Source organism: Acipenser ruthenus, chromosome 7, assembly GCF_902713425.1.
Source record: "Acipenser ruthenus chromosome 7, fAciRut3.2 maternal haplotype, whole genome shotgun sequence".
Taxonomy (NCBI): Eukaryota; Metazoa; Chordata; class Actinopteri; order Acipenseriformes; family Acipenseridae; genus Acipenser; species Acipenser ruthenus.
This window is the reverse complement of record NC_081195.1, coordinates 16,437,325-16,450,556: the sequence shown is the minus strand read 5'-3', so window position 1 is coordinate 16,450,556 and position 13,232 is coordinate 16,437,325.

Sequence of the window (13,232 nt, the reverse complement as noted above, 5' to 3'; positions counted from 1 at the left end):
CTGCAGTCAACCTCACCAATCCCCACAGGGCAGGTCTTCCCTGTCATTAAAGGGTGATAGAATCCCAGTCCTGCAGATCTTGATAAGGGAAAGGCTTTAACTAGCTTCAACATCTCCTAGTCAGGAGGTCAAATTTCAGTCAGGATACCTTTCGACTTGTCACACTCACATTAGTAGATCGAAAGTAGGTCAATTTTACAAAATGACATAAGTGGGCTTATATAGGATTTGATACACATGGGGGAAAAATACATGTACTGTGGCCATAGACATGTTAATTTCTGCAAATATAAAATCAAACCAAATCAAACTTTATTTATATAGCTCCTTTCATGGCAGAGCCATCTCATGGTGCTGAACAGAAAACAACAGTTCAAAAGATCAACAATAAAACTGCAACAACCATAAAAACAGTAATAAAACTGTAGTACATAAAAACAGCAAAACAATACAAAATAAAATAACAGTGAGATTAAAATGGAAACAATAGATCATAAAAATAGGTTTTCAATCTTGACTTAAAATTTACAACGGTTGAGGCTTCTCTTATAGAGCCAGGGAGAGTGTTACACAGTTCAGGGGCCCTACAACTGAACACACTACCACCTGTGTTATTCTTAAGCCCTTGGGACAGTAAGCAGCACAGCATCCTGGGATGGGAGAGACCGCCCAGGAATATAAGGGACTAAAAGATCCCTTAAGTATGATGGCGCCTGACCTACAGATTGATATAAAACAAAGATTTGTCAAAGAAAGTGTTCTATAATATGCCAGCATTTATTGCTGATGTATACCAGAGGCATTTATGTGATGTTCACCAGTTTATTCAGAGAAATGCCTCCAAGAAAACAACAAAATTGTTCTTAGTTAGCTGGTAAGTGAGTCATTTTTATTTAATGTTTTTCAAATTACTTAATACAATTTATTTGAAGCAAGTTATTGTAAAAAGCAGTGTTATTTCAAAGTATGACTGTCTTTTCATTCTCTTTAGTGAAAACTCTTGCTGGAAATGCACCTCCCGCTGCTTTAGTAACTCTTGGAAGCTCATTGAATGAACCACATTCTGCACAAACACATCAATATTGAGGATTAAATGAAATGGGCAGTAACACAACACCTCTCAGTAAACAAAATGTCAAGTCTAGAAAACAAAGATCAATTATATATTTGACCTGTCTTCTTTAGTGTTGTATGATACTGATGAAGATAGAAGCAGAAACGTTTGTATAGTTCATATAGTTCTTTAAAAAAAATTATAAAGTGTTGAAACCTAAAATACGATTACAGCTCCCTGCAATGTTGTGTGATCAAGTGTATTGTGGTTAATTATGAATTTATCCAGGATGATCATTGCTTCTGCTGGATGTCTGTGGATCTGTTCCAGTTATTATACCTGTTTATTTTAACAAGATAGAATGTTATAAGTAGCTCAAAAATCCTTGTTGTATTATTAAATGTAGGGTTAATTCAATCAATATTAATATAACTAGTGTAAGAGGTTTGATTTCTTCTCAAAAATAATTAATCTTCTTCAGATAAAGTCAATCAAAAATAGTTTATTGAGGTATGTGGCAGTGTGCCCCTCCCATGTGTGGATTTTGTGTTATGTGTTGCGTGTGGTGTGTTAATGTTGGTGATTAAATGTTGGTGCACGGGATATAAATGGGTCTGTGTAGAGTGATTTAAAATATAATTATATTTAGACATGAGGATGGTACAATCACTTCACATGCAGATTAAAAGGGGTATTTGTATGTGAGCACGGGGAAGTGCACAAATTAGTTCACGTGCAGATGTACTGAGATTCCAAATTGAATGATTGCTTAGCAATCGAGTCCCGGTACAGCTGCATAAAAGATGCAGTGTATTACTCACTCGGGGTTGGGTGTTCAGGGTGAGAGAACGGGAGAGAAAATTCAGGAGTAAACTTTAAAATAATAATAAAATTACAATTGCCATACGTGCTGAATTAGATCAGCACAATACTTGTTTGTTTAGCATTTGTCCCGTTTGTTAGTGTCTGTTTCGTTTAGTGTTAGTATGTTTTGTTTGTCTATTTATTTTGGCCAGAAGTGCTGTGTGCTGTTTTTGTTTAACTGTTTTATTTGTTTGTTTATTAAACACACTGAGCACCGCAGCATCTCAGTTTCACCCCGACAGCCAGCCTGTTCACAAGGAATCAAAATGCAAACAGGAACAAAGCAAATCAAAGGTGTACATCAGTCATCTCACACACAGGCCTCAGTTGATGGTGTTCTGAGCTGACATCAGTGTAGATGTTAGTTTCTGAGCTGAGCTTAGCAATTACTTCATACAGCACAGATCTACAGCTAGCTTACGTAATTTCCTTGACCAAATGTGTTTGGTGTTATTTCCCTTGCATGATGCATGGTGCGAGACAAAGCACATTAATAGTTAACATCTGCATTTCTTCTTCACTTCACCAATGTTAGCAGAAACCCAGATAACAAGAAGTTACATTTAAGAGTTTTGTTAAATTTTCACAAGCAGCAACACACTATACCCATGCAACACAAGGTCGAATAACAAGGCTGGTGATTGCAAACTGCTGATGTAAACCAGCAATGTACAGCTTGATTTAAAGAGTTCATTAACCCTGCTTACGTTAAACACAGAAAAATCACACGTTTACAGACAGTTTCAATGATTTCTTTACGATTTAATGGGGCAACATAAGGTTGCATGATGGAAAGGAACAAAGGCTGATGACACAATAAGAGCTTGTGCAATTTTACTGGAACAGACACCGCCCCACACAGGACGTGTGTTTATCAGAAAAAAACCTAAGTGTTCTATTTGTATAGTGTGTTATTAGGCACTCTGTGACACTTACCTAAAGTTATGGCATATCACAACAAAAGTAAATGGTTTTAGAACCAGTTTTAATTGGTTTAATTATGGTAGTACATAGGCTCAAAACAGCTTATTTAGCTTTTTTTTTAAAAACTTATTAAAAAGTTTTATTATCCCTTCAAGGTCACAGCTGCACTCTGAGTTATGAAAAGCCAGTTACTCCCTACAAGACCAGGGCAAAATACATAGGCAAGAGTTTCAAAATCCTTACATAATCCCCTCTTTGAACCCTGGCCACAACCACAAATGCCAAGAGTACAAACATGCTTATCTGGGCAGCATGACAGGCCTGTCTTAGGTCTTTAAATATCCGATTGTACCCGTCATGGGAGCTTCCATCACCTGCATTCTACCCATTCTACCAAAAGTAATTACCTTCTTAGATAGCCAATATTCTTACCCTTCTGTTTAATCTGACACTTTTGGTAACAGAACATAACGAGAGTGGCCATCAGTGTGAGAACTGGCAGACATAAACCTTCCCTGAATATCCTCAATGTCAGGTAGACATGCCAAATTCTTATTTAATGCATAATCATCCAATCCAATTATTTCTATTTTAAATGGGATCCAAATTATTTTCTGATCATCCCGAAACATTGTGCATTTTATTCTTGCGCAACAAAGACAATAATTAAACATAAAATGAGGTTTCATTCTTATCAGTAGTAATCTATTTGTTTTTAACTATGTTAATACAAAACTTATTATATCCAATAGGTTGTATTTTAGTTTACCCCCGCTTTAACCTTCTCCACATTCATACCATAAGTTTATTATTCCCAACCCTCTCACACATCCATCCTCACAAATAACACTCATCCAAATACCATCTCTTTACTATTATTGTGAAGGGTCTACTAAACTTTACTAATACATTTCTTTTTAATATTCCCATATTAATATCTTACCAGTTCTATTATGCAGATCAGAATCTTTAAAAACAAAACAAAAAAAAAACTGGAACTATAACTATAAAAATGATCACCATATGCTGAATAAGTACTAAAATAGTACATGCATGCCTAATCATCTATTTAACACATTGGGAGCAATTGTTTTCTTTTTACACAATTACACAAACCTCCATTATATGTTGTGATATCCTCTTATACAATACCCACAGATGTATTCATTTTGTAAAGCACTTCTTTTGCTATTGTTACAAATAACATTACCGTTTATTTCCCTACATTCATTCTCTCCCCAATTTGGAAAGCCCAATTATTGTTATTTCAACTCGGCTCACCGCTGCAACACAAATAAAAAAGACAACAACATATAGTGTAAATGGTATTTAATTATTTATTTATTTATTTATTTAAAATGTATTTATTATATGCAGTTATAGGAGCAATTGGAAAGTTCCAGAATTTATTTGGGTTGATTATTGAAAGGTTACCTAAGAACAAAAGGGTTCCTACTGGTCAGAAAAAATCGTGTCTCCTAACCCCAACCCTAGCCCTAACCCTAACCCTAACCCTCATCCTCATTCTGGAACTTCTGCCAGTCAGTGGACCCCGCTGTACTTTGTCTTGAGAACCCGTTGTTTTAAAAATGTCCAAGTTATGCAAGATTCATCATTATGCATAAATAAATAAAGCACATAACATTAAAATGTGTTACCTCCATATTAAAAGGCTTACTGTCCCCTGAAAATTTATAGGTGAAAAAATAAAAAAACAAACTAGCAACCAACAGATTAGTCAAATGATTTATACACATTAAATATACGAAAAGCAAGTGTATACATTAGTGGTATGCGAAACTGTACAACCGAAACAATGTAAATAAGTAACCAAAAAATAATAATACACGTAATAATTAAAGTCTGAATTACTTTGGGTAACTTTTGATGTACTGTATGGTAACCTGAATGAATCTTTAGGTTATCACTAGAACCGCCGCGTGATTAATGGGACTTAGAATGTAAACGATGCTGCGTTTGTGAATGCAATGCGGTTGTCCATTTAAAAAAAAATGAAAAAGAAAAAAGAAATAAAAAAGGACAACCGCAATGCATTCACAAACGCAGAGTCGTTTACATTTTAAATCCAAACCGGTCAAATTGTGACCGGTGTGGCGGTTCTAGTGCTATATTTCAGTGGAAAATAAACAAAACAATATAAGTATAACAGGAACAATAAGGGAAAAAAGACACAATACCAAGATCTAGACACTTACTTTTTTGTTGTAATTGTTGAGTTTCTACGATCTCCATCCCTCATCCTGAGCATCATGTTGACTTTAACTTTCTACACCCGTCCCCCTCTCCAAACCTCCCCCATTTCAACTTGATTGAATCTAGAAGTAAATCACAGATGATATACCTGCTGCTCACATGAGAGACAGTAAGACGCCAAAGTTACAAGAGGCCGATTGAGTTACAGTAGGCAGCTCATATTACAAGACGATATTCACATGGCTGCAGACTGATCTAATCACAGTTCAATACATCGCATGCACATTCCTGATTGATAAATACAAATAATTAAATGGAATACTGTACATTACAGGGTAATTACTACAAATAACTAGAAAAAGTCATATCTGCCAGATAGGTGGAGTAAATCAAACGTGGTTGTGAGCATCTATATATACAGATCTCGTCAAAAGGTTTACATACCGCAATGTATGGACATCTGCATACAGTGGGGTATGTAAACTTTTGACAACTGTGTGTGTGTGTGTGTGTATAAGATGTAAGTATTCACACCCTCTATTTGCAACAATGTAATTTACAAATGTATTAAGTGTTACAAATATTGTTGGTTAGACTTAATGCATCGATTACACCTCTTGTAAGTGTATTGAACACTCATTCGTCTTAGCAAATGGTAGTTAGAAATCTGGTGAATTAGGCTAAGTAATTTAAGACGCAGGCATCAATATTTATTACTTACTCTACGAAAGTCAATAAATCAGAGAATAACATTGTTTCCAATGAAGGGTGCAAATACTTTCGATCGCCAATGTATGTATGTATGCATTTTTATAAACACATTTATGTTCATTTTTGTTACTCATTTACATTTTCGGTTTTGCAGATGTTCTATATGCCGCGCATTGTTGAGGGTCAATGAAGCACTATGTACATTACGAGTTGCGTTTGGCCAATAGTGCATCGCCCCCTGGGAATTCCCGTCCACGGTCGTGAGTGAAATAGCCTGGACTCGAACCGGCGATCTCCAGGCTATAGCGCGCATCCTGCACTCCACCCGACTGCCTTTACCTGCAGCAAATCTGCCAAGAAGAATGGGCCGAAATCACTCCGACACTGTGTGCAAAGCTGGTACATACTTACCCCAAAAGACTTAAAGCTATTATTGCAGCGAAAGGTGGCTCTACCAAATATTAATGTGTGGGGGTTGAATACTTATGCAAGCAAGATATTTCAGTTTTTTATTTTTCTTAAAAATATTTCCCAACATAAAACCAATGTTACCTTACTATAATTGATTTTGAGTTTCAGTGTTTTAAAATAAAATATCAAACAGAATTAAATTTCAATGTACCATTTGTAATTCATATATATATATATATATATATATATATATATATATATATATATATATATATATATATATATATATATATATATATATATATATATATATATATATATATATATATATATAATTACTTTTATAGTTGTAGGTAATAGTGATTATTCCACATTTAAAATATATGTAACAGAGCCTTTTAATTTCTGTAATGCAGCTGTAAGAGTTTCAGTAGTGCCTTCATTAAGACTAAAGTAAGCAACCGGAACCCCACGACCTGCTGCATTTTGAAAAAGGACAGCATGGAATGCATAACCATAAGCAGTGACCCCTTTGTATGTTGCATCCATATAGATCATTCTGTTGCTGTACTTCTCTATCTGTTCACGTTGCCATTTGCATGACAGCATAATTATAAGAGGCTGCTGAACACTGAAATAGGGGCTGATAAAACAATATATCCTCCTGTTTTCTCTGATCAATCATCTCATCTCCTCCCATGGCTTCTCGTATCATCTGTATGCTGATGATTCCCATATCTTCCTCTCCTTTCCCCCCCCTGATCCCGACGTTTCCTCCTGTATCTTGACCTGCCTTTCGACCATCTCCTCCTGGATGCACACGAATCATCTCAAACTCAACCTCTCCAAGTCAGACCTCCCTTTCTTCTCCCTCTTCCTCTCCCACCACTGATCTCTATCTCTATTCCTCTTGAATCCACTATTCTCTCTCCCTCCTCATCCACCAAGAACCTTGGTGTCACCCTCGACCCCTCCCTCTCTTACTCATTACATCTCTACGTTGGCACAATCCTCAGCAACATAGGCAAAATTCACCCCCTGCTCACGGACTACTCGACACAGCTCCTAGTTCAGGCCCTGGTACTGTCCCATCTTGAGTACTGCAACTCCCTCCTGGCCGGCCTCCCTGCCATCCATCCGCTCCAGCTCATCCAAAACTCTGCTGCTCGCCTTGTCCTCGTTTCTCCCACACTACACTGCTGCTCCGCTCTCTGCACTGGCTCCCTATCGCTGCTGGCATCCAATTCAAAACTCTGGTAGTCGCCTATCGCTGTTTTGACCTTTTCTGCTCCCTGTTATCTCCAGACTATAATTTCTCCCTACACCCCCTCTTGCCCCCTCTGCTCCTCCAGATTAGCTGACCCCCCCACCCCTGCTCCCCTGCTTCTAGAGCCTGCTCCTTCTCCACCCTTGCCCCTCAGCAGTGGAACAACCTACCCATGGATATCAGGACTGCTCAGTCCCTGACCACCTTCCGGCACCTCCTCAAGACACACCTGTTCAGACAGCATCTGTAAACCTCACAACTCTCGACTATACTGGTCTATATGGCACCCAATTGTACTTTCATCAGCTTGTACTTGCACTGAACTGCTCCATACCTTGCCGTATTTTACTACTGCTCTTAATTATAACTACTTCCTGTATCTTGTATTTCACTTTACTCTTATAGGTATTTACAGGTAGTAGACAAAAAATTGAAACATCAATGTAAAGTCACTTAATAGGGCGTCGGGCTACTACGGTATCCTGCTCTATGGAGTTCTCGGCAGACTGTTTTTGATGAAACTGGCTGCTCGCGCCCCAGGTTGAAATTTGCAGTCAATTGATCTGCAGTTGCTCGCCTGTTTTGACTTGCACTTCGAATTAATGCACGGATATCATGATCCTGGAGTATGCTCTTTCGCCCACTGTTGCCCTTTGCTGATGATGTCTTTCCCTCGGAGTTCCATGCCGACATCATCTTAGACACCGTTGCTTGTGAAATATCAGCAAGTTGAGCTGTCTTGGTCACTGAAGCTCCTGCCAAGCGCACCCCAACAATCACCCCTGTTTCAAAGTCACTGAGGTCTCCTCTTGCAGCCATGCTAGCCATAATTATAGGCAACCAGGCCTGTCCAGCATTTTTATACATGACCCTAAGCATGCTGGGATGTTATTTGCTTAATTAACACATGAGCCACACCTGTGTGGAAGCCCTTGCTTTCAATATACTTGGTGTCCCTCATTTTCCCTAGGTGTTTCCATTTTTTTTGTCCACTAACTGTATTCATGTTATTTGTAATAGCTGTTATTGAAATCATTCTCATCCATTCATTGTACTTATTACGTGCTCATACTGGACTTTACTCGTATGAGCAAATATTTGTATTATATAAGTTAACTGTTCTTAGTCAAACCTGCTCTTAAATGTAATTATTTACTGTATTTTCTATTTCCTGCTTTTATTTGAATTTGATCTTTTGCTACTGATTTCATTGTATTTTACACCTGCTCTTATCTGTAATGTGATATTTGTAATGTGATACTTTGTAGTGTGACATCTTGTAACAATTGTAAGTTGCCCTGGATAAGGGCGTCTGCTAAGAAATAAATAATAATAATAATAATAATAATAACAGAGTGTGTGTGTGTATGTATGTATGTAAATGTGTGTGTGTATATATATATATATATATATATATATATATATATATATATATATATATATGCATCTCAGACTCTAAACAAATGTGTATCTTCTAGATTTATTTTTATTTTTACCAACGTACTGTATTTACAAATAACACACATCTGAACTCTACTGAGTCTCTAAATTAAAACATTATGGTTTGCTTTCACAGACTATACTGGAACTGCAACCTTGCCAATCTGTGAATCACAAACAAATCAGCAACGGTGTTAAAGTTGATAGTTAGTTAGTTGTATTTAATCAATCCCATTGAAATCTCTTTTGCAATGGTGACCTCACCAGGGTGCATAGAACTCCTGAGGCCAAGTCATTCACAAGAAAAATGTGAAAGGGACTCCCCTGAAGTGTTGTCATGACCCTGAAGTACCCACAAGCTCTTGGAGAAACAATTGCCATTTTGGTTATGTTGGAGTACATGAGACAGGGACTAACAGTGTTAATTTAGGTGTTGTTCCAAAGAAAGAATACAGTATTTTGGCATATAGTTTAAAAATAGCTGTGGCCTATTTTCTTGGAACAGCACCTCACAACTGGCTGTCCAACTATTTATAACAGCTTGTTTATGTTAATATGTACTTGGCTCTACTTTATAAATCTCTTTACAAATAATTCCATATCCCCTTTCCAAGCCCTTCCTCTGTTGAAAGTTTCAAGCCACATCAGCATTCTTTTGACTTCCGGCAACCGCTTTTCTTTATACGTTCGGCCACTTGTTCAGCTTGTTTAAGTTTTAAGAATCATTTCAAATCCCATTCAAGAGATGGACAAATAAATGGCCCCTGCTGCTACATGTACCCCACACGTTTATGTCAATGCGCTGTCACTCACATGCAAATTAGACATGGAAACGACAATGTGTAATATAGCAGATCTGCTTTCCCTGCTCCAAGGCAGTTTCAATCAGTGTGGGTGAATGGGTCTGACAGACTGATAATGTAGTAGATTATTGGCAGTTGTGTATTGATTTTTCACAATGTCTCAAAAATACTCACTGTAGTCTATTTCTAAGGGATTAGAAGGGATATTTATTGAGGAATGGCTACATATCCTCTGGAACAGTACAAGCTTATTGAATCCTGGATGCCTATGGTGGCCTGTTACACTATTTGTGGTAGGTATAACTTATATGTTGTCCAACTATTGCTGAAAAGGGAATATAGGAATGCCCACAGAAGAAACTGAATTTAACTTCAGTTTCCTCTTTCAATTTACAATTTTCCAACAAAGAGATAATGGCTGCTACCCTCCTGGACAGTTAAAGGATGTGGTCACTTTATTAGAACTGATTGGGACATTTGTAGCCAATCAAGGGGATTGTCATGCAATAGAGAGACATTGTGGATCATTATCATGCACCTCTGGAATGGAGATCTCAAATGAAAACTACCAAGAGGACTGAAAGTTTGGTAATTTGGTTTGCATTGTATACTGTATATGCATGGTAATTTGGCAGTTTACACTGTATAATATAATAGGAATTACTGTGGTGTACCATACTTGTATGTAAATGACCATGCTTGATTGTGCTTTACAATGATTCCATATTGATACTACACTGGCTATGCTTTTAACCTTGCATTGTGTAGTCATTCTATATAAGGGAAGAACTGAATGCAGGTTTGCTGATTTATTTTAATTTTTCCTAGTTCCCAAGTCATATTGATTGTATTACAACATATTGATTGGTCATTATTATTATTATTGTTATTATTATTACACATTGTGAGATATATGGAACACTAGCCCAATATTAACATTTTTTTTAAATATATTTCGTAATATATTGTCATACAACATACTTCCATAGAGATATTAAACAATATATTCAGTCATCTGCAATATAATATTGCACACATTTATAAATGTTATTGTAAATAAATATAAACTTATGGTCACATACTGTAGTATTTTTATTACGTTACTAAAGATAGGAATGTTAAACGTTATTATTCTCATAGTTTTGCTACCCCTACACATTTTTTTTAAAGGGGAGAGTGACATTAACTTCATTATTATTATAATAAATATTACAATTACTATTAGTATTATTAAAATAAAACATTACATAGGCTACCTCGAATGTTGCTCGCTCCATCCGAAAATGAGCTTTAAATGCAGCATCGGTGTAGCTGGCTATATCACAACATTCTCAATGTAATTTTCTAACCTCACTGGACTATTTGAGTTCACTGCTGTCACAGTCGCTAACGCTACAATATTCGTTGCTAAGAGTATACTGTCATGTAGGCGTGATGCCCTATATCTTCCAGAAACTCCTGCAAGACTAACCCCATTGCAATTTCGTCCGCCATTTTTGAAAACGTTTGCTAACATACAGTTCAATAAGACCAAGCTTCACGCAGGCAGCTTCCTGCTAATGAATGTACAATACCAATTCCCACGCCCTCTACCTCCTGGGAGAGATCTGTCCCTAGTCCTACGTCATAGGCAAAATCAAATGTGTACAGTATGCCTTTTTATATTTTAGAAACTTTAATTTTTCATTTGAGGGTTGGAATTTTAGTTTAAAAAGGAGGGTAAAGGTAAACGTGTACAATGCGGGAGACTGAAGGAAATTCAGATGTGAATGTCTGCAGCAGGCAAAATTTAAGTCCATAGTGTTTGTTTCTTTCGCTACAAAAGAAACCCCCAAAAAGAAGTAAAGGACAGAAAAGTTCTACCCCTTTTTTGTTAAAGTACATTGTTTTGTTCTATTGAATGCAATGCTACTATTGGTCCGTTACTAGAAGGATTCTACGAACAGGTTTGGAAGAAAAAAAAAAAAGTTTTTGTTTTGATATATGTATAACATAAACCACTGACCCATTAACCTCAGATGTTATATTATTACTGCCTGGGACTAGAGGTTTTTTTTGTTGTTGTTGTTATGTCTGTGATCCATATTGTATCATTTTGTGTTCTTTGTTCTCACAGATGTTTGAATGTTAATTAAAATGATCATTAACAACAGTGAGATTTAATTATTATCAATCGCATGTGATTTCTGTCGTATGGTAATAAAGGCATACACAGTTTAGCCTCATGCCCAGCTATGATCATCAAAGAAAAAAGCCTACATAACGTGTTCAGATAAGTTATCTAATTCAATTCAAAGTCGTTTTCACATTATTATTGATTGGTACTGAAAATGCAAATTGTAAATAAACTAAAAGTTAGGAAATCTCATCTTGCAATGAATAGGTTTTTACCAGGTCCCTATGATGTCATGTATGGTGCACTCACATATTTCAAACTTTGCATATGATTCATATCAAATTAACTTTATACTGGACTTGTTTGTATCCGAGTATCTCCTAGGGAGTTCAAAGCAACCCACAAACACATATGAGTGAGTCTCAACGGGGCTGACGGACCACCCTGTAGTGAATGAAATACAGTATCCTCAAGAGTGCAGAAAATATAAACCGTGTTCACAACGCTGTATTGGGGCATAACCGTAGAACTGTATAAGAACAATAGGCTATGTAATAACTGCAGACAGATGGACACACGGATGACGTGGCTCACATTTTTATATGGCAGCTCCACAATCTGGAGAGTATCTTTTTTCTCTCCATAATGAATTATAAAATGCAAGGCCAATCACATTGACTATAAAAGCTTTTTTTTTAAATGCAATTCTCAAGTCTGCAAAAGTGCCTACATTTGGTTTGAAACTAGAAAATGAATGGTTACCATGCACAGGCATGATGGAAAATACTGTAAAGTGACTGCATCTGTATTTGTCACCTTTATTTGTTTATTTTTTTTAATTTTCTGTGCAAATTCCATGGCCGTGCATGTATTTAATTCTCAGCGCGTGCTGATAATGTCTTCTCCCCGCTCCATATGCAAAGAATTCGTGCCTCATCTGCTCTGAGACGACTCTATGTAAACGAACATCGTTAAAGACAATAATTGATATAACACAACCAATATTACCTATATATACAAAGACATTTTACGTACAGTATTAGGATGCAAGTGTAATATGGCATTTACAAAGGCAACGAGAAAACGATACAAATGTAAATCCCATTTACGCTTAGTTCCGTTCCGGTGTAGCAGAACGCTGCGTTGAAAATTGTTGTCGGTAGTTTATTCTGCCACAGTTCAATATTTGTGCATTTACTAGCAGAACGAACGGTTCGAATACCGGCGAAACCCAAAACATGATCTACGCCTTATATGCAATAAACTAAGATTTGTGTTGTTATTTTCATTATTGTAAATTAAATGCATATTATTTACAACTGTCGTTGAATTTAAAACATGACACATAAGAAGAACAGTTATATTATGTTCTGCCCCTTACAGCGCCCCTTGCACAGCAAGTATAGCCGTACATCATCTGTTATTGTC